We start from the raw sequence: 19,597 nt of genomic DNA, 5'->3' as shown, positions 1-19,597 counted from the left end.
TTTAAATATTGTAACAACATGAGCAAATTATGACAGAATTATCTTTTAAGAGTAGGAGTAGGCGAGAAATAATAGCCATTAATGCTCCTTTACTCATTGCATTCATTTCATTCACACTAACAGATATAAATTTGTCAGGTTATTAAATTTAATTTGCCTGTGGAAATGTAATTTCCCCTGGGAGACTTCAATGCTGTATATATATATTGGTGTGGGCTGTATGCATATGTGAGCAAATGGTCTTCAGTGGTATTGTGTGCACCATATGGCTCAATACAATATAATATATCTGCTTATGTTTTAGGGTAATGTGATAAAATTGTCATGTTAACATTCATCGGAAAACTTCTGCTTTCTTACAAATAATAAGGGTGTGGATCTTATCACATTGTGTCCCCAAATATATGGACAAATATATTACTTCTAATCCAAGCTGAGAGAAATACAACACTTGATTTAATCCGTCTTAATAGTTTTCTTATTTAAACCTAAGTTTAAGAAATAGTGCTATAAATATGTTGCAGGGTGGGCGCGCAATGAGTCCACCTGTCCGAATAAATGAATAGTTGATATGTTTTATGAATTATAAACTCTATCATAGGGCTGTCGATTTAATGTGCTAATTTAATTAATTAGTTATGGGAAAAAAAATTTTTAAAATCATTAACGCATTTATCGCACCTGCGACACCCCACGTAGATCAATTTACATTTCATACAATAGATTGATGACAAACATGATGAAGGGGAACAACTCACTGTGTGATGGAGCCTATAGAATGCAGTTAGAATGCTCCTGAAAATCAAGATACCAGGGCAAAATGTATGGAGTTAATATTGTGCAAAAAGAATTTTAAAAAAATCGAGCCGAGAGATCTCATAAAAAGCTCACCATCATAACAGACAGATATGCATTTGTTTCCACTAGATTTGGTATTTGTTCAAAGGTTACATGCAATTTGTAGGATGGTTTGTATTTATTTGTGAAATATTATCTAGGCTCATTTATTTATATTTGCAAAACACAATGCATATTTGTTACTCCACTGCATTTTCGCTCAAATTGACCTTTGTACTTGCACATTGCTTTCTGTTTGTTTGCGAGTCGAGTTTTACTTTGCAAAGCAGATCGAGTTAGTTTGCAAAATGCTGGATTTGTTTATTTAATTGTGGCACAATATTAACTCCATAAAAATGCCCCTGTATGAGTTTGTCTAATTGTTCTATCTTATAATATAGTTAAGATATCTCACACGAGTAATGAGGGAGATAACACGAGTGCTGATTTTGTCCCGAATAGCACAAGCGCAAATGTGATTTTGATTTTATACAAGTTCAATAAATAAAGTTAATATTGTGTTACATTTTAGACACAGTACTGTCTGATTTTAGTAATAACTAAAATATTACCTGTAAATCCAGAGCAGAACCGTTGTGCGTCTCCGAGCAACACACAGCGGTGCTTAATTTCTAAATGAATACGAATTTTGAGCAAATGAATCGAGTGAACCAATGCTTCAATGGCCGATTTATAAAGAGAGCCATTTTTACTTTATTCCTGAATGAATCATCTGTTGGAAACAACCAAATGAATGAATGACTCAATGACTTACTCATTAAGACATTTACCGCCGCCTACTGGCAGTTTTAGTTTCTTATTTAGAAAAATCAGCTGTCCACACGAACACTTGGACATGTGCCAATAATAACGTCCGTTTTTCCAGATTAGAGCGGGCGGTCAAGCCATAGTTAGGTCAATGAATGACAGACACATTTTAGTTTCCTGCCCGACATGCTGTAATTACCACGGCCCTGTCCCAAATGGAACACTTCATAAGCACTTTCGGTCTTGTGGACTTGCAATGGCTGCCGCGTGCATGTACAGTACGTCAAGTCCGTGAGACCGTAGGATATCCCATTTATCATTTTAGGTTTCAGAAGGTGAGCGCCCCCTTCTTCCTGACAGTCAAAGTGGAGTTACGTCACGAAAGTGCAAACTCATAGGAAGACCGCGAATGTTTAGGGTGCCATTTGGGACAGGGCACCAGCTGTGTTACGATCAGTCTGTCATGGACTGCGTGACCACTTCCTGTGGAGTTTTTAATTTTTTTGCAACTAACTGACTAATTGAAATTTAGTCGACTTGAAGCCTGTGATCATATATGCAGCGTACTTTATAATTTTTTTATATCATAATTTGTTCTGGCTACAGTTAAATGACAAAAAATCTAATCCAACCACTTCATTGTTGTGACAACATCATCTTTGTGCATATTTATAATATGCTTACCATGTTTCCCACACAGTTTAAATGGGTCTTTGTTCATAAAAAAATTATAGTTGCCTACATATTTTAGGAAGGAGGTCCCTGCAAGGAGATTGTAACAAGTTTACAAACGACACATACAATGACTATTTATGAGTGAGAAAAACTAAAAACATCAAAGTTTAATGACTAGCCTACTATTCCATCATTTCCTGTTTCTATTTTGTCATTTAGCTCATCCTGCAATTATGTTATAGCAACATTAGTCCACTGTAGCATGAAACATTCTAGGAATTTCTCCTCACTTCTTGTAACACATCAGCACAGTGACAATGACGTGAAGATTAATGCTCCTCCATTTGAAACTTTAATGAGCGGTGTGGGGACTTCAGCAATGCATTCTTGTTCTGGGATTACGGCATGATTATAAATGACAAAACCGGTCAAATGTAGAGCTTTTACTGCTCAGTGTCTGTTTCCCTTAAAGCTGAAGTCGACAAGATTTTTTGATCATATTCCCTGAAACCGACACTATGATCCGACAGAAAAACATAAATCAGCCGGTTTTAGAAAAAAATCTGCAATTCTACCTCCACCTGGAGCCTGTTGTTTGTTTTGCAAGAATCCACTGCTCCCGGTTTGTCTGGTCCAATCAGCGCAGGGCTGTGTGAGATCTAACTGTCAATCACAGTTTGTGCACACGCCAAAGATCCCCCCTCGCACACGTTACAATTACCCCCAATTTCCACCAGATGCGTTACGGCTGCGTTACGGCTCGCGCACGGCGGCGGAGTCAATCGGTTTCCATTAAAGTCAATGTGTGTATTTCCACTGAATGCAGAACAGCTGCGTTCCGACTCCGGCGATCCGCAGCCCTCCGGAGCAGATACGCAGAGCTTCTATTTTTGCCGGATGCCGGATGCCGGAGAGCTCCGCAGCACTACAGGGCAGAGTGCGCAGGACAGGAAGTCGAGCAAAAAACAGACCAAACCAAAACAAAATAAAATATCCGTTTAATTTTCAAAATAAAATACACCGTGATCATGGCGGATCATATTTGGCGGAAAATATGATGATCATTGCGGAAAACTGTTCCTGGTTTGGTGGTTCTGTTTATTGAAACTACATATCGCGCGATCACACGTGAATTAGCGAGATCTCGTGGGTCCTCGGCCGCAGCCGCTACGCAACAAATCCGGACCTGGTGGGTATTGACGGACAACGGAACACGGAGCTGTCACGCAGCTGAGCCGTTACGCAGCCGTTACGCATCTGGTGGAAATTGGGGGTTAGAGTGCGGATCGGGACGAATTTTTCTGTCCGAGTCCGGCCCGCGTCCAACAGAGCAGTAACCGAACCCAACCCCTGCCCGACAGGCATAAAGATATTTATGTCCAAGCCCGACCCGAGACAGACAGTTAAAATCCCATTTTTTCTCATACTAATGACACATGTACGTTTGTTTGTGTGGAAAGCCCGCTTTTATTAAGCAACTGTAGGAAGGCATTCGGAAATGTCAACAGGATGAGCGCATCAGTGCGCACGGAGCAACAAGCGCACTTAACAGGCACACATGCACGTGTTTCGTTGTCACGGCTACATAAACAAATTTCTGCACACAGGAAGACAGATGTTATGGTAATATTTTACATGCATTTTAATCACAAAAACGAACGTTTGCATGAATTGAAAGCATCAGGCACATTGGCTACCTACATAATAAGCTGTTTTAAATTTAAAATGTTCAATGCCTTATCGCGCTGATGTGACCGAGCCCGACCCGAACCCGAACATCATTTCTAAATATCTGTCCGAACCCGGCCCTAGCTGTCGGGTACCGGCGGGTCCCGTCGGGCTCGGGTCGGGTATCCATCCTAGTTACAATATCACATGCACAAGCCTGAAGTTTGCAGGTGTGTTGGATTGTACAAAGTGTGATGGCGGAGAGAAAAAGTGCACACACACTGACGAGCTTGCAAACTAGATGGGAGGGTACTCGATGGTAGTGGGGGAGGGGCATGAGAGTTTGCAAACATTCACAATTTTGGCTAAGTCCCCTCAATCTGCCAGACTTTATGAGACAAACTGCAGCTTTAATGAAAAGATTGATCTTGCCATGTAGAGTCAGGGTCAATTTGACTTATAGATTACAAATCAAACTGCACATTGCATAAATATAAATTATTTTTAAATTGAGACAGAACTAATGCAATTCTAAGACAAAGCCAGTGACTTAACTAGATTATTTTCTGTCATTTCAAAACAATATCTTTGTGCTTTTATGTGTTTTTCTAAGTTCATCTACAATGACATCAAATGCAGCTGATACAGCAGAATAAACAAAAACAAGCATACTGAAACGACTTGCACATCTGTACACAGTTTTTTTTATTCATATATTTTCATAATTATTTTATCAACATAATTTGAGAAAAGTTTAATTTATTTTATTTAAAAGAATGAGCCAAAGAGCATCTTGTGCTTCAATGGAAGCAAATGCATCTGACCATCTGTAAAAAGCACAAATTTGCTTATTTGATTGGTGACCTTCCTACATAGTAGGGTTGGGTACGGAACTCTGTACTTTTAATGGTACCAACCAAATTACGTCAGTACTACAGAGTACCGATTCACATTAAATCAATCGGTGCCAAATTTCGGTACCTGAGAACACATCTGGGCACGAGAGTAAGACTTTTTAAATACGAATACGAAGGTCTTCACTACATCAAAATAAAAGTTCAGTTTAACTTGATAATATATTACTGGTGTACAGTAGAATTTAGATATCTCAATTTCATAATAATACTAACTTATAATAATATAATATAACATATAATAATAATATAACATATAATAATAAATTATATATGAACACAATTAAAATGTATTTTTATTGGTACAGACTACTGAAATTTGTACCGTGACAACCCTATAACTAAATGTAGTGCAGAAATTCTGCAGCAGAATCTATTTTACATCATAAAATCTCAATTCTAAATTCTGATCTCAGAATGTTGAACCCCACTGTACTCTCTTAGAAAAAAATTGTATACTGTAGAACTTTAAAGGGTTTTGTCTGGCACTTCATATCCATTTAGTGGTTCTCATTTCAGTTTGTTTTAATTACTTTTTTTAATTAATTGTTCATTTTAATTACATTTATGAATTAAACAGCTAGTACTTTACAACATACTTTATCACAAGAAAAAAAAATGAAATAACACGTTAAACATAAAAGTATTATGCAATCATTTAAGACATTTCCTTATATGGAACATTTTTGGCATGAAATGTTCTTTAAAATTGTTCTTTAAAAAATATATTCAGAACCCCACAGAACTTTTTTTTCACACTGACATGAATGAGAAGAGAGAGAAAAAGAGATGAGGAAAGATACATTGAAAGAGAGAGAATGAAAATGACCACAGGGGACAGTCTGGCTGAGAGAAGAGAGGATCATCATGTTGATCACCGGCTCGCGGCAGGGGGGACGTGAAAAGTGTGGCAAAGATTACACATGAGTACACGGGCCACAGCGTGGGCTTTCACCATATATGAAGAAAAAAAAACACCTCAGGATCTTGGAAGAAAAAGATTGAGAGAGGAGAAAAAGTTTAAGCGAGACAGAGAAGAACAGAAGGCCCTATCGATTTCAGATAGTACCCTGCACCAGAGCGAGCAGCTTAGATCCAAATAGCCGACATCATTAATGTCAGCCCAAAATTCACACAGATCAATTTTGGGACTAAATAAAAACCGGAGTTAATCTCCCTCTGTGCCCCACTGATCACTATCAACCTCCAGCAAGAAGGGCCGTGTCAAGGTTACCTTTTATAAACAATGCCCACAAGTGTACACTGAAAAGTGACCCGTGATGGCAAAATGAATGCACACAGACTAATTTTGTGCTACAGGCAAAACAAGTGAAAAATTTCACTTTTCAATGTCAATCAATTTTGAGGTTTTCACAAAAATTAGTTTAGGCCCTCGTCTAGTGATCCCAATGCTTTAAATGGCGATTAAACATCTAAAAGTATCTTCATGTGTGCGTTTTCTGAGAGGAGTACATTTCCTTTGTCCATGAAAAATGCTCTGCTCACTTCGAGCTTCGGCATCGGCATCGGTAGAAAACTAACTCAATTTTTCTTAAAATTGACTTTGCCAACTTCAAACATACTTGATTTTCTTTTCCTTTTTTGTCTGATTCCAACAAGTTAGGATTCTTTTAGGAATTTATTTTTGGCATCAGTGGTGTACTGAGGGCTTAATGTTAGGTTGCAGTTTTTCAAGGGTTACCATTGTGATGAATAGTAGAGCCTAATCTTTGAGTTTGATAGAAAAAAATTGACAACTGATTACTTACATTTTTGGAGTTCAGCCAACTTATTGGTTTACAGTGTACAATAATCAGGCTATGGTGTTGCACTTACCACGTTGAACTTGTGAAAATATTGGAAAGGAACTATAAACATGTTTATCATTATATTTATTTATTGCAATATAGGATTTTATGAAGCAACACAAAATACTGGAGTGAACTACTTCACCATTCACAGTGACAGACACACCAAACTGTAGTTTCTACTCAGTAAACCTGACTAAATGCAGATCATTTAATGACAGTTCACACAAAAAAAAGAATATTCTGTCCTTTAATCATTAATGTCTGCATTTGCAAGAATAAATAATAAATATATTATATTATATTATATTATATTATATAATTTTTGTCCGTACAATGAAAGTAAATGGGGTCCGAAGTACAATTTTTCAAAATATCTTATTTTGCATTCTGCAAATGAAATGTGTGGGTGAGTAAATGTCAGAATTTTATTTCAGGGTGAACTAACTGTAATTAGTTAAATCACCAGTATTATGAACTGTTATGAACGGTTTAAAAACGCCAGAGTTCTCCGGGTGAACTGAAGCAGCAGCTCAAGGAAAGGGCGAGCTGGATATGCACCTTGCAGAGGGGAACAGCATGCCATCTTGCCCACAGCCACACAACTGCAGTCTTAGATGCATTAATTATGAGCCATTCTGTCTGGTGAGAAGATGGATTTTGTTTATAAACTTTTTGGGAGGGTAAGGAGTGGGGTTGGTTGCTTTCTGAACTCCTATGTCTTCCAGCGAGTTTCATGCATACACATCTGCCATAGTTTTATTTAATACAAGGGGTCATCTGAACTTGAAGAAAAATCAGAGGGGAGCTCCTCTAATGCAGTATTTATCTTAAAGTTTTAAAATACAGAAAGTTTTCTGTCATCCCATTACCACAATTAAATGACTGCAAAGTAGACTGGGTAAACCCAGCCCAATCTGGCGGCGATTTGATTTCACCCTGCAACTCAGGCTGGAAACCTGTACATTTATCTATCCTGCTTCCTTTACAAATTTGCGGGAACCAACCAATCACAAACTGGCTTATCCACCTGGTGCGCTATTGGTGGGTTTAACACGATGACGATAGAGAAGCGACGAATCCAATTCCTTTTAACCTTTCATGTTTTTTTTTTGCACAACCTGCAAAAATCGCTTAATGCCATTGCTGCTTCTGCAAGCTGCTGATCAGTGCTCCAAACCAACACGTTTGTTTTGTACAAACTGGAGTTTTCGCGTCTGATTGGTTGAAGGACTATCCAATTGTGTACACTCATTTGAACTATGCCCGTTGATCACGCCTCTTGTGCAGTAGAAATACAGAGCAGACTCCCCACACTGATGTTCAATATTAAAAGAATGAGCTTGGTCTGGAGATAGCCAGACTAACTGCAAAGGTCGATTAAAGCAACACCAAGTAGCTTTTGCTCTCGGGGTCCCCCTACAGTTAGGAAACAGTATTGTCTTTTTCTACTGTCGCAAAATCTGTCATGGTTACACCAGGGGATATACGTGCATTTGTTGACAAGTCGATACCCCGAACTCTCCAGAAGGAGTTCTCACATCTTGGGCAGACTGCCTGCGTTGCGTGTGAAATGTCTTCATCCCAGGTGCAGTAGCATATATGTCAGCATGTCATGTGAATATAATTTCATGGGTTTTATTTTTTTCAAAAGCCAAAAGATCGCATAGCTCACGTTTACAAGCCAGCGTCATTATAGTAGCCTATTGGCTACTGTTTTACATAATGGATATGCTAATTCAATTCAATGTTTGTGTGGTAGGTAATAGACATATATCGTCAATATTATAATATCAAGCAACCATAGATGAATCTGCAAAGTTGAAAAATCGATTTGCATTATAGCCTGAGGCAAGACACTTTCACCAGAAAAATAAATAAATAAACAAACATGACTATCAGCCTGCAGTCATTAGGATAGTTATCCTAAAAGATGATTTTGTCCGTCTAATAATGTAGCTATTACTAGTCCGGCCAAGTCAGCATCGGTCGGGCACCCCTCCTCCTCCTTTAGCTCACGCCAGCGAGCGAACGCTGGACCAATATTGATCCTCGTCCTCCTCCGACAAAACCTTTGCCTCCTTCAGTTTAGTTGCTGCTTCGGCCATGACAACAACATACAGACGATATACCAGCCGGCAAACAAACGCTATTTGGGCTCTCACGTCCGAATTTGAGGAAGTGGGGGGTGGTGGGGGAAGTGAGGTATGCCGTAAAGCAGTCAAATATTGTAGTTCTTCTTGTGCTCGGGTTACTACCCGAACCCCGAAGTTCCGTAGTGCCAGTAAAAGCGATACAGACCCAGTCAGGCTATGGCAGACGTGTCATTCAACCTATTGTAAGTCGATGTACCATCATAAGGGTCTTGGAAATATATTATGAAGTTTGAAAAACTACTTGGTGTTGCTTTAAATGAATTAAAACTAAATCATTTTACTTCTTCAGTTTCTATTTTTGCCATATCCCCAGACAAATTTCCTCTTATCATCTACAATGAAATACTGTCAATTAAAAAAAAATAATTATGTAATCAAAATGTTTCAAGCAAAACAAGTTTTCATGGAAATAATTTTAATTGATTATCATTAAGACCCCAACATCACTTTCCATCCTGTTAGTATCAATATTTCAATCATATTTCAATCAAAATGTAATCAACTTTAAGTCTGTCACTGAACACTGGATAAGTATTGTATAAAAAAAATACATTTATAAAGTTTAAATGCATGAGCAGAGCATATCTGGTTCACTCTTTTATAAAATAAATAACAAGCAGATAACTTTTTTTTTTTTTCCAATTAGAGTTCAAAAGGTTCTGCTTAACAGTTCTATATCATAATTAATTCCCTTAAACTTTTAAATGGAATGACATGCCTGCTTGTTATGTAAAACGTTGTTAATTTTAATAAAAAGGAAGCTCAATATCTTGCTATCTACAGCACGAGTTCCTGGAACACATTTTGGCAACCTTCAAAAATGTTTGGTTCTTTAACTGCCATTTAATGCCATTATACAGAGGATGTGTTGTGCAAGAAATTAGTTCTGAGACGCACATTTTTATCAGTGAGACCCTGAAGGTGAGCCAAGCCAATATTAAGAGAACAAATTGTGTGACAGAGGCCCATCAGAACCATTACTGAGCCGATTATACAGCATGTAAATCACGGCGTGTGTCGCAGTCGGCAGAGAGGAGCCAGACAGACCGATGACCATTAAGCTGACAGAAAGAAAATGAAGAGTAAAAACACCACCGAACTCGACTCGTTTCTCCCCAATCCAGGTGATTCGTAGTCCCTCAGTCATCCAATCCTCACTGCACTTTCCCCACCTACCTCTGTTTAAAGGGCACTTTTTAATATCTGTCTTAAAGCTGTGCCAAGGTCTTTAGAGCAGACGCTGTAACCATCTTTTGGCGAGAGTGAACCATCATTCAAATCAGGAAAACCATAAAATATGGCAGAGAATGAATGTGTTATTTCTCACCTAACAATAAAGTCAGGCTGGATCTTAACAGAGTGCTACCAATTTATCAATGTCTAATGACAACAAAAGCAGAGACTGATTAGGGCAGAGGAACGATCTGGATGGACATTATGTGCCATCTGTGTGTAGGAAACAAATAACATCTCCAATATCAGAGCAAACCAAGGCACCTAGCTTCGCTTGTGAATTTCATTTACCCTCCACTGATTGTTACCAGAGTATTCATTTCCTTCTAGCTGGCAGCTTGTGAACTGTTCAAACTGTTCAAACTGTTCAAAATCTTTCTTTTTAAACTCTGCGTACACGAACCGAAACCGAAAATTCTGAATGTTTGACTCGGGTAGATTAACAAAAAGAGCCTAGGTTAAATTTTGGCGAGAGTTACCATTAAATGCTCCATTACTTTTCTACACTGTGGTTCTTTCAGTGTACAAAATAGTTTTACATTTGCAGAGTTCATAAATGCAGCCGTGCTCCCATTTAGGTGTTTAGCTTTGAGGTGGATGTGTGTAAAGTTACACTACCGTTCAAACATTTGGGGTAGGTGGTTTTTTTCATTTATTTAAGAAATTAATGTTTTTAACACAACAAGCATGCATTAAAATAACTAATAAAAATAAGCAGCAAAATAAGCAGTTTCTTGAGCAGCAAAACAGCACATTGGAATGATTCCGAAAGGTTTATGTGACACTAAGGACTGGGGTAAAAAAATCAGCTTTGCCATTACAGGAAAAAAAAATACTTTTTAAATTATAATACTATTACAGTGTTTGTTTGTTTTTTGTATATAAATGCAGCCTTGTTGAGCATTTAAAAAAACTTTAATTTTTTTTTTTTTTTTATATATTACCAACGCCACACTTTTGAATGTTAAACAGCATTCACTTACATTTTGCAAGCATATTCTGATCTAGAGATTCAGGCCTTATACTTATAGACCGAATTGATTTGTGTGGAATAGTCAGTACAGACACTTCAGTGAGTTTAGAAACTTAAATTGTCACTAGGGCAATCTCTCTAAATATTTATGTACCAACCTACACAAACCCAAAGCAAACTTCTGGACTTGCGGTGCACTGAGATAAATTAGATCCTGTCTGCTTCAATATTGTTACTAAACGCTTGCTTAGTGAGAATTAATCTTAATTTCCAGAAAGTAAAGTTGTTTTGCCTCAATATCGCTCACTTTCTCTGACTTTCATGTTGCTTTTAATTTATCTTTACTCAAGCAAATACAAGTTCCCTTTCGAGAACGGTCACTTTGTATTGCGTAGCTGGATATGCAGTGGGTAAACTCCTTTCCTCGAGAAATACTGAAGCAAATAATTAAGTAGACCGTCTAGCTCGCCCATTGGCTGTGCAGCGGCAACTGCACATCCTATGGCCAAGCGCCTCTGAAGCGCGATCCAATCTCTCCTGAGGCCATACGGCGAGAATCGCTATTATGTCCTTTTCTGCTACTGTTGTGTTCGCCGCTGCAACACTCAGTTCACAAAAGAGCAAATTGCGAGCATTGTTCTCCTTCTACACGAGGAGGACGGGCACACGGAGTGCGCCATGTGCCTGGGACCCGCCCATGCTCAAAATGCACTCTCTGCCGCGGCCTGCTCACACTGAGAGAGTATGCCCATCTTGACGCTGCGGACGCGGTTAGCTCTCTTCCGAGACGGCGACACCACTACACCTCTTCCCTTCCCGGCACTACTTCAGCCGTGGAAGAAGAAGCGCCGCAATCTACGGCAGCCCGAGCAGATGGAAGTAAGCGAGCCCACGTCGACCGAGTCCCGCGTGCCTTGCGGTCTCCCTCTCAGTCTCCATTATCGGTCCTGTTCACCCAGGCAGACCAGCGCCCCTCCGACCGAGGTCTTGTCTCCATTGGCAGATCGGGCAATGAACAAGACGACAGCCTCTCCATTGCCGCGTTTAAGGAAGAGTGGTCAGGCTCCGTCGAGCCCGCTTTTCACAGTCTGGTGCTAGCGCTGCAGCTACCAGGACAAACTCAGACGCCGAGATGCTGCTGGATGGATGGTTCATTCTAAGGGGGCCTCCGTTCGAACCGATACAATCGGCTGATCTCAAATCCCTTTCACTAAAAACTGCGCTGCTGCTGGCCCTGGCATCAGTTAAGCGAGTGGGAGATTTGCAGGCTCTTTCTGTGAGCCCTTCCTGTCTAGAATTTGGGGTAGGTGACTCCAAAGTCACTCTCAAACCAAGACATGGTTATGTACCTAAGGTGCTCTCGACTCCGTTCAGAGCCCAGGTGATAACCCTATCAGCACTTCCACCCTCAGAGAACGACGGGGAGGCTAATTTGCTCTCCCCTGTCAGAGCTCTAAAAGTCTATTTGGAGCGTTCTGCGTCGTTTAGACAGACAGAACAGCTCTTTGTTTGCTTCGGTGGTCGCACTCAAGGGTTACCGGTCAGGAAGCAGAGACCGTCCAGATGGATAGTGAACACCATCTCTCTAGCATACACCTCCGTGGGCCAGGTTTGTCCCATAGGTGCTAGGGCTCATTCTACCAGAGGCATGACCTTGTCATGGGCCAGGTCTAGTGGTGTACCAACGCTCTGCTGTGTCTGCTGTTCAGCTACACTGCGTTTTAAATTATTTGCTTCAGTATTTCTCGAGGAAAGGAGTTTCCCCACTGCGTATAGCTACCCAATACTCGGTCCCTTACTCTCAGGGAACCGAGGTTACGATAGTAACCGAGTACGTTTCCTCGATTGGCTATGCAGCGGTTTTCTGCATCAGACTTCTCACATTTTGCCTGATTAGAAAATGTCTGGCCTCATCTTCACCTTTAAAATTCACAAAACTTTAAAACTGGCTGCCTTGCAGCAAGTTTGAAGCTCACAACGTATTTAGTGATAATGAAGTACTAGCCTAACGTATTCAAGTTGACCAGTGCATTAAAAAATAGCTTCAATTTGAGTACAACTTAAGCTGTACAGCTCTCTATATAAAAGGCATTTGTGACAGAATTTTGATAACTACAGAATATAATTAAAAATGTTCCCTTTCTTAATAAGAATGCCATAATGCAAGTACAAAGGGCCAAGTAATAAACAATAAAATATATGGTGTTTTAAAGTATAGGCACAAGATCTAAACATGATACTAGTTTAATTGAATTATTTCCATGTCATGTGACTGCAATTTTATCCATCTCTAAGAGATCAAATAAGACATCAAGACCAGCTAAATATGCGTTTAGTAAATTATTACAAGTTTTAAAAAAGACATAATTTAGGTATGAGCACCAAACTTCTCAGAAGCCTACTCATTAAAACAGAATCTTCAAATGACTGGACTGTAAACAAAATTTATAATTCAAGATTCCTATTAATTATTCAATGTATTTAGATAACGTAACAGATTTGATGACTTGGATTTAAGTATGTAAAAAAAAAACACACACACACACACAAGGAAACCTTTAAAATGTTCAAGTTTCTTCCCAGAAATTATAAGTTATATTCCACATCTTAATTATTAAAACTATAACACATACAATACTGTTATCATAGTAGAAGAGAAGGCTTTTACACTGATAAACACAACTGAAGTGGTAACACTTATTTATTGAGCTAGTGGAGACATATCAGGAATGGTATGAATTGTGGTCACTTGCTAAATTCGAAAACAATAAAAATGCCTCTTAAAGTGTTGGTTCAAAGCATTTAAATTACAAAGCAGAAACAAGGACGGATATCCTAACTTAATCAATTTGTGATTGCAAAGGTTATCGAACTCCTCACAACTGAGATTCAGTCATTTCAGGCTGAGTCGAAAACAGCACCATAGCTAATGTTTTGCTTGTCTCTTTCACTCCAAAGCCAATTCCTGTATTTGAAGATGTCAGCTCAGTGAGCCGAGAATTAAACTTGGCAGCCTTAAAAATTTCACCGGCAGTCAAATAAAGGTTCAATTTCACAAAAAAAGACAAAGTGCCAAAAACGGCAAGACTGTCATACATCAGCATGGATCTCCGTCAGACGTCATGGAGCAACAGACAGACAAGATCAAAAAGATCGAGAGACCTCTCTGATAAAAAAAAAAAATTCTGTCCAAAACAGAATGCAAGTGAAATTCTGATATTGGTTTTAGTCTGTCTGGACTGGAGTGACAATCAATCTGAGCCAGGGCCAAACTAATATTTTTTTTTAACCATCGAAAAGCCATCTGACTTATACAAACTTCATTGGCAAACTACTTGAGAAAATATCAAAACCTGTCTATTTGCTCTTCTGGGGTCTCATTTATAAAACTGTGCGTAGGATCCTTACTAACAGTGTTTGTGTGCGCCCAAAAGCCAAATATTGGCGTACGCCAAAAAATATTCAGACTTATAAAACCGTGCGTAAGCCAGAACCTGCGCAAAATTCCCTTTATAAATCCCAATTAGTGTAAGATTGTGCCCACATGCGTCTCCAGCCCAAAATAAATACCCATATATGGCTTACAACACCTCGTTTTACTATGCATCCTCATCTGCATATTATTTGAATATGCATATTCATCCACGTGATACCATATTTAACGGTACAAGACTAGGAAAATATGAGAAACGGATGTGCCGTCACATTAAACTGCTAAAAATTATAGTATAAAAATGTTATAGTATAAAATACATTTCAAAAAGTTTTTCTCAATCTTTTCCACTGGCCAAATAATATTTTTAATGGAAACAGATAGGCCTTAACCTGTTAGCCTTCAGCGCCATTTTTGAAAAATCCCCAGAAATTGCATTCTGAACCTAAAACAGATTCAGTTAATTGACCCTTTGTCCTAAAAGCACAAGCATGATCTCATTTGAAAGCTGACACCTGGCACTTTATTGGAAATGTAGAATGAATTATTGTCATAATGAAAAAAAAATTATGAATAGCTTCAAAGTTGTGTAAGTTATTAGAAATTTATTTTTATGAAACATCTTCATGAAAATTAAATTGAAGTTGGCCCGTCAGCACTCTAGAAATGCACTCCAGCTAAAGCCACATGTCTGACCATGTTATATTTAAAATTTGAAGGTGATAAGTCTAAAACTCTGTATTTTGTTAAATGTTTTTCAAGATCATCTCAAATGACTTTATTTTGAATTGACTCTAAAATGCAAACTTGTGTTTATTGTCATCTATTAGCATCTATTCAGTCTCTATTTTTTTGTGGTGCAAACGAGCCCCATTCAGTGTCAGTCTCTCCTGCACTCATTCACACCTCTCCAGCCGGCTTATGGCCATAAATATGCTTTTCCCTTGTCTCCATTATAATGGCTAACGATCTGGCTATTCACGCCGTTTCACCCCCTAATTTCTTTCATAGTTCTCACCTTTCACATTTATAACTGTATCAAATGCCTTTCTTAAATAAATAAATATTTCAGTAAGCATTCCGATTTAGAAAAAAATCATAAAAAATAACAGCTAGATGGCAGGTGCAACTAGAGAGCTAGCTAGCATGTTAGCTTAGCACACCATCAATACACGACAATTTATGAGATTAAAACCGTTTTTGTGCTCCAAACTTACTTTAAAGCGCAAGTCGAGTGTTTTAAATAATCTTCTATGAGCTTATTTGGCTTCAGAAAAGAAAATCAGACAGAAAATAAATGAGTTTATGTTATTCTGCACTATTGTAAAGTCTATATAGATTAGCATTACATTATACATATAATCTATTATTATAAAAATACCTGACATGGCTCGAAGAACACAGGTAAATCAAATATCATTGCAATCATGTTTATTGTCTTCAAAACATCTTTATCTGCATGTTACAACGATCTCTGAAAGCTAGCTGTGTTTATGTAAGTGACGTCCTGGAAGGTCACATGGTAGGGCTCTTCTTCATGTGCAGTGCATCCGTATATGGATTATTCTGTGTATCTCTGGCGCCCTCAGTCTGCTGTATGAATTGAAAACACAGTACATCAGAGTATCCAGCGCGCATATGATTACATGGACGCATTTTGATATAAATTCAATAAATATTATTCCTGTCTATAGAAATCTGATGTAAACCTATGAGAATATATCAATATTTCTCCAAATCTGCACATTTTTGAGCCAAAAGCCCTGAGGAACGTTGTTTTGTCACGCGTTCTCAAGACAACAGCACCGGAGTTTTTTTATGAATGGACGCGCTGATGCTCATAATTCACATTAAAGGTATCGACTCATTTTTTCATTACATAAATCCTGACACAAATTAAGACATAACTGTCACTATAAGTTTCTCAGAATACAATAGTGGTCAAATACTGAAACGTGAGACTTATATATTTTTAATGATGTATAGTTTGTCAAGGTAATAACATTAAATCTGATAGTAACTTTGAACTATTTAAAAAAAAAAACGCTTCAGAGCGTCCTCGCTCTGGTGAAGGCTAACAGGTTAATGTGCATTATTTGCGCAAAAATATTTTCTCAGACTATCTTCTATTAACATGGCAAGCAATCCTCGCATATTCATCTGCATCTTCATCTTTCATATTCATCTTTCTTTTCATATTCATATACATCTTTTCACCTTCATATTCATCTTCATCTGATGTAAAACAGTTTAAATCATTCTTTTATTTATTTAAACTGTTATTGTGATTATGCACTGTATTTATGATTAGGATTCATAATGAAGATTTAGCCTACGGTTTTCATTCATCTGCCGTTAGATATATGCTACAGCAGTCAGATTCACTAAACGGGACAACGCGCTCGCTAGCGCGGGACATTTAAGAAGGGATGGATGTTTGCTTCAAGTGATAGGCTGTGAAATTATATGTATTATCTTGCTGTGTATGTGTAATTTTCTTTAAATTTTCTGTCTAAAAGTGACCAAAAAGCCATTTAACTCCAGCTCAACATCGGTGTCGCCAAACTGCTCCGTCTCCAAAACGTTCCTACACATGGGTCAGAGTTTGCGTGCAGGTGCGAAAATTGTCCCGTCAAGTTTGTTTTTATAAATCACAAAGTATGCGTCGCAAGTGGCGTAGCTACACCTCTTTCAGGGCATGTTCAGGGATGTTCAGTTTTGTGCGTATGCAACGGTTATAAATGAGGCCCCAGGACAGAAAAATTATGGATTCTTGAATGGCATTGAAGCCTTAGGCTACTTGAAAAAATAATGGGCAACAATCAGCCACCTTACAAATTACTTCCTTTGCATAAAAAAAATACCTCTTGAAGCTCTGAAAAACTCTTGAGCGTTGTGCTAATCTAACCAGAACGGCACTTCAGAATGTTAGATTAGTATTGCATTATTCAGAACTGATGTAAAATAACAAAACAAATAATCTTCTGGTAACCTTATTCACCTATACCTAGCTTGCCATAATAGTAATGCATGTGGTCTGTCTGTTTTAAGGTTCCTATTTTCATCCACAATAAAAAAAAATAAACAAATAATGAACATTTTGTCATTTACTCACCCTGTAAAAAAAGATGGACGACGCCCCTTCGCTCTCTTCCATTGGTGAGAAGTGAAGCCGCCAGTGTCCCGATATGGCGCTGACATCTCGGGACCTGAGTCTGTGCAATAGTTTTTTTGTAAATTAATTATAGAAATTTAGATGTTAAATTTAAAGCTCCAATCTCCTCAGTCCTCCGAAGATCCCGAAAAAAAAGTATGTGTGTGCTTTTCAGTGACTACTCCGCTCAGATAACCAAATTAACACATACTGCTTGTTTTCTTCTTTGGAAAACAAATGGATAAATAGAACTGGAGTTAAAGAATACATATATTTTCTATGTGATGAAAGTGAATAAAAAATATGGAACTTTTCAGGCTCAGTATGTTAATGGACTATCATAACTAAATAACAACTTAGGCTAAATTAAAGTCTTTTTCTCACACAAAACTATCAGATAGGCTAGCTTCAGAAGACATTCAGAACTGTCAAATGAACTGTTTATGACACTTCTAGTGTTTTGTTTTTTTTTGGGGGGGGGGTTACTTATTCCTTTAAAGAAATACTAAACTTGTTCAAAAACATATGTGTTTTATGTCATCTTATGGCTTCTAGAAAACTTTGGAAATACCTGCTCAGTTTCAAAAGGCCTGCTCCACCATAGATTCACTTTCATGCCTCCATTACATGCAATTTTGCTTCAATTCTTCAGCTTTATTATTTTTTATTTATTTGTTTATTTTATTTAAAAAAATTGTGCTGAGGATTCAGAGTACTTATAAACCTTTGTGTGCCTCATTGTAATAACAGTGTGACTTTGTGTGTGATATTGTTTCATGACTCTGACAGTTTCTTTGAATTGAAAGGCACCAATTTCTCTCTATTAAATAAAATGCACTCCGTCTTACCTCGTGTCTCTCTAGGTATCTTCCCCCTCTCTTAACTTTTCTCTTTCAACATTTTGCTGGCTGAACCAAGGTTGTCTGACAACTTACACACACACACACACACACACACACACACACACACAAAGAAGAAGTATCAGTGCATGCTTTGCCTTGTGGCTGGGCAAAGACTAAACTAAAATTATTCAGAAACGTTTTTAAACAAATCTTGGTTGGTTCATGTTTTCTGAGTAACAAATTACATTTCAGTGACAGTAGCATAGCTGTTTTCAAAGTTTTCAACAGATCTAACGTTAGTTCAAAACAGCAGTGTTAGTGTAGCCTACTCAATGTAGAGCATCTCTAAAATCAACTGAGGTTTCATAAAATCACCAACACGGTACTATGACAATGGCATGGTACTTTAAGCGCTTTGTGTTTGTGTCTATAGCTACCTGTCGTTCACGAGCAGCGCGTGCAGCAGGGGGTGAAGATTTTCTTCATCGGCGGCAAATCGCTTGTTGTAGGCAAACGTCCAGACATCTTGCGCTCTTTTTCTTTTCCTTTTCGGTGTTATAGGCTGGCTGGCTGGCTGGCCTGTCCCACTATTCTGACTCTTTTATTTGGTGAAAAACCGCTCCAAGCTACCCAATGTTTATGAGTGATCTGCTCAAATAATTCTGTAAATTCCGACTGAATCGCGATTCGAATCAGACCTTTTTGTTAAAGTATTTGACCGATTCATTAGAGAAACTCATACGAGTGATTGATTCGTTCATCGCTGAAACAGACAAAAACAGCGGGAAAACGACTCGTTAATTTAATTTTTATAATGAATATCATTATTATTATAATATTTTTTCTCATTTATCTCCTGGAACTTGTACCTTCAAAAGTGAAAAAGTTTTGAATAAACCTGAATAAATGGTAGGCTAATAAAAGTTAAAGTCACAACAAAATCAAAACATTTACATTTCATTTAGCAGATGCGTTTATCCAAAGCAACTTACAAATGAGAACAATAGAAGCAGTTAAAGTGTGTATGTCAGGTTAAATTTTTAATTATGATTGACACAAAATAGTTAGGGGAAATACACGTTTGACAAGTTGATGTACTGTTTTGTATGTTTTTCGATACCTAAAGGCAGAATATA

The 19,597-nt window shown here is 38.1% G+C and overlaps 1 long non-coding RNA gene across 1 annotated transcript in view; it reads right to left on the bottom strand.

Moving 5' to 3' along the window:
• Nucleotides 1-19,118, bottom strand: part of LOC307000489 — a 69,100-nt gene extending 49,982 nt beyond the window's left edge. Inside the window, exons 1-3 of the long non-coding RNA XR_013798044.1 lie at nt 18,899-19,118; nt 18,468-18,549; nt 17,581-17,680 (exon numbers count right to left, since the gene is read on the bottom strand). This is a non-coding gene — a long non-coding RNA (uncharacterized lncRNA). The remainder of the gene's footprint in view (nt 1-17,580; nt 17,681-18,467; nt 18,550-18,898) is intronic.
• Between the last annotated feature and the right edge of the window lie 479 nt (nt 19,119-19,597).

Source organism: Phoxinus phoxinus, assembly GCF_949152265.1.
Source record: "Phoxinus phoxinus genome assembly, chromosome: 6".
Taxonomy (NCBI): domain Eukaryota; kingdom Metazoa; phylum Chordata; class Actinopteri; order Cypriniformes; family Leuciscidae; genus Phoxinus; species Phoxinus phoxinus.
This window is presented reverse-complemented; position numbering and strand designations above follow the sequence as displayed.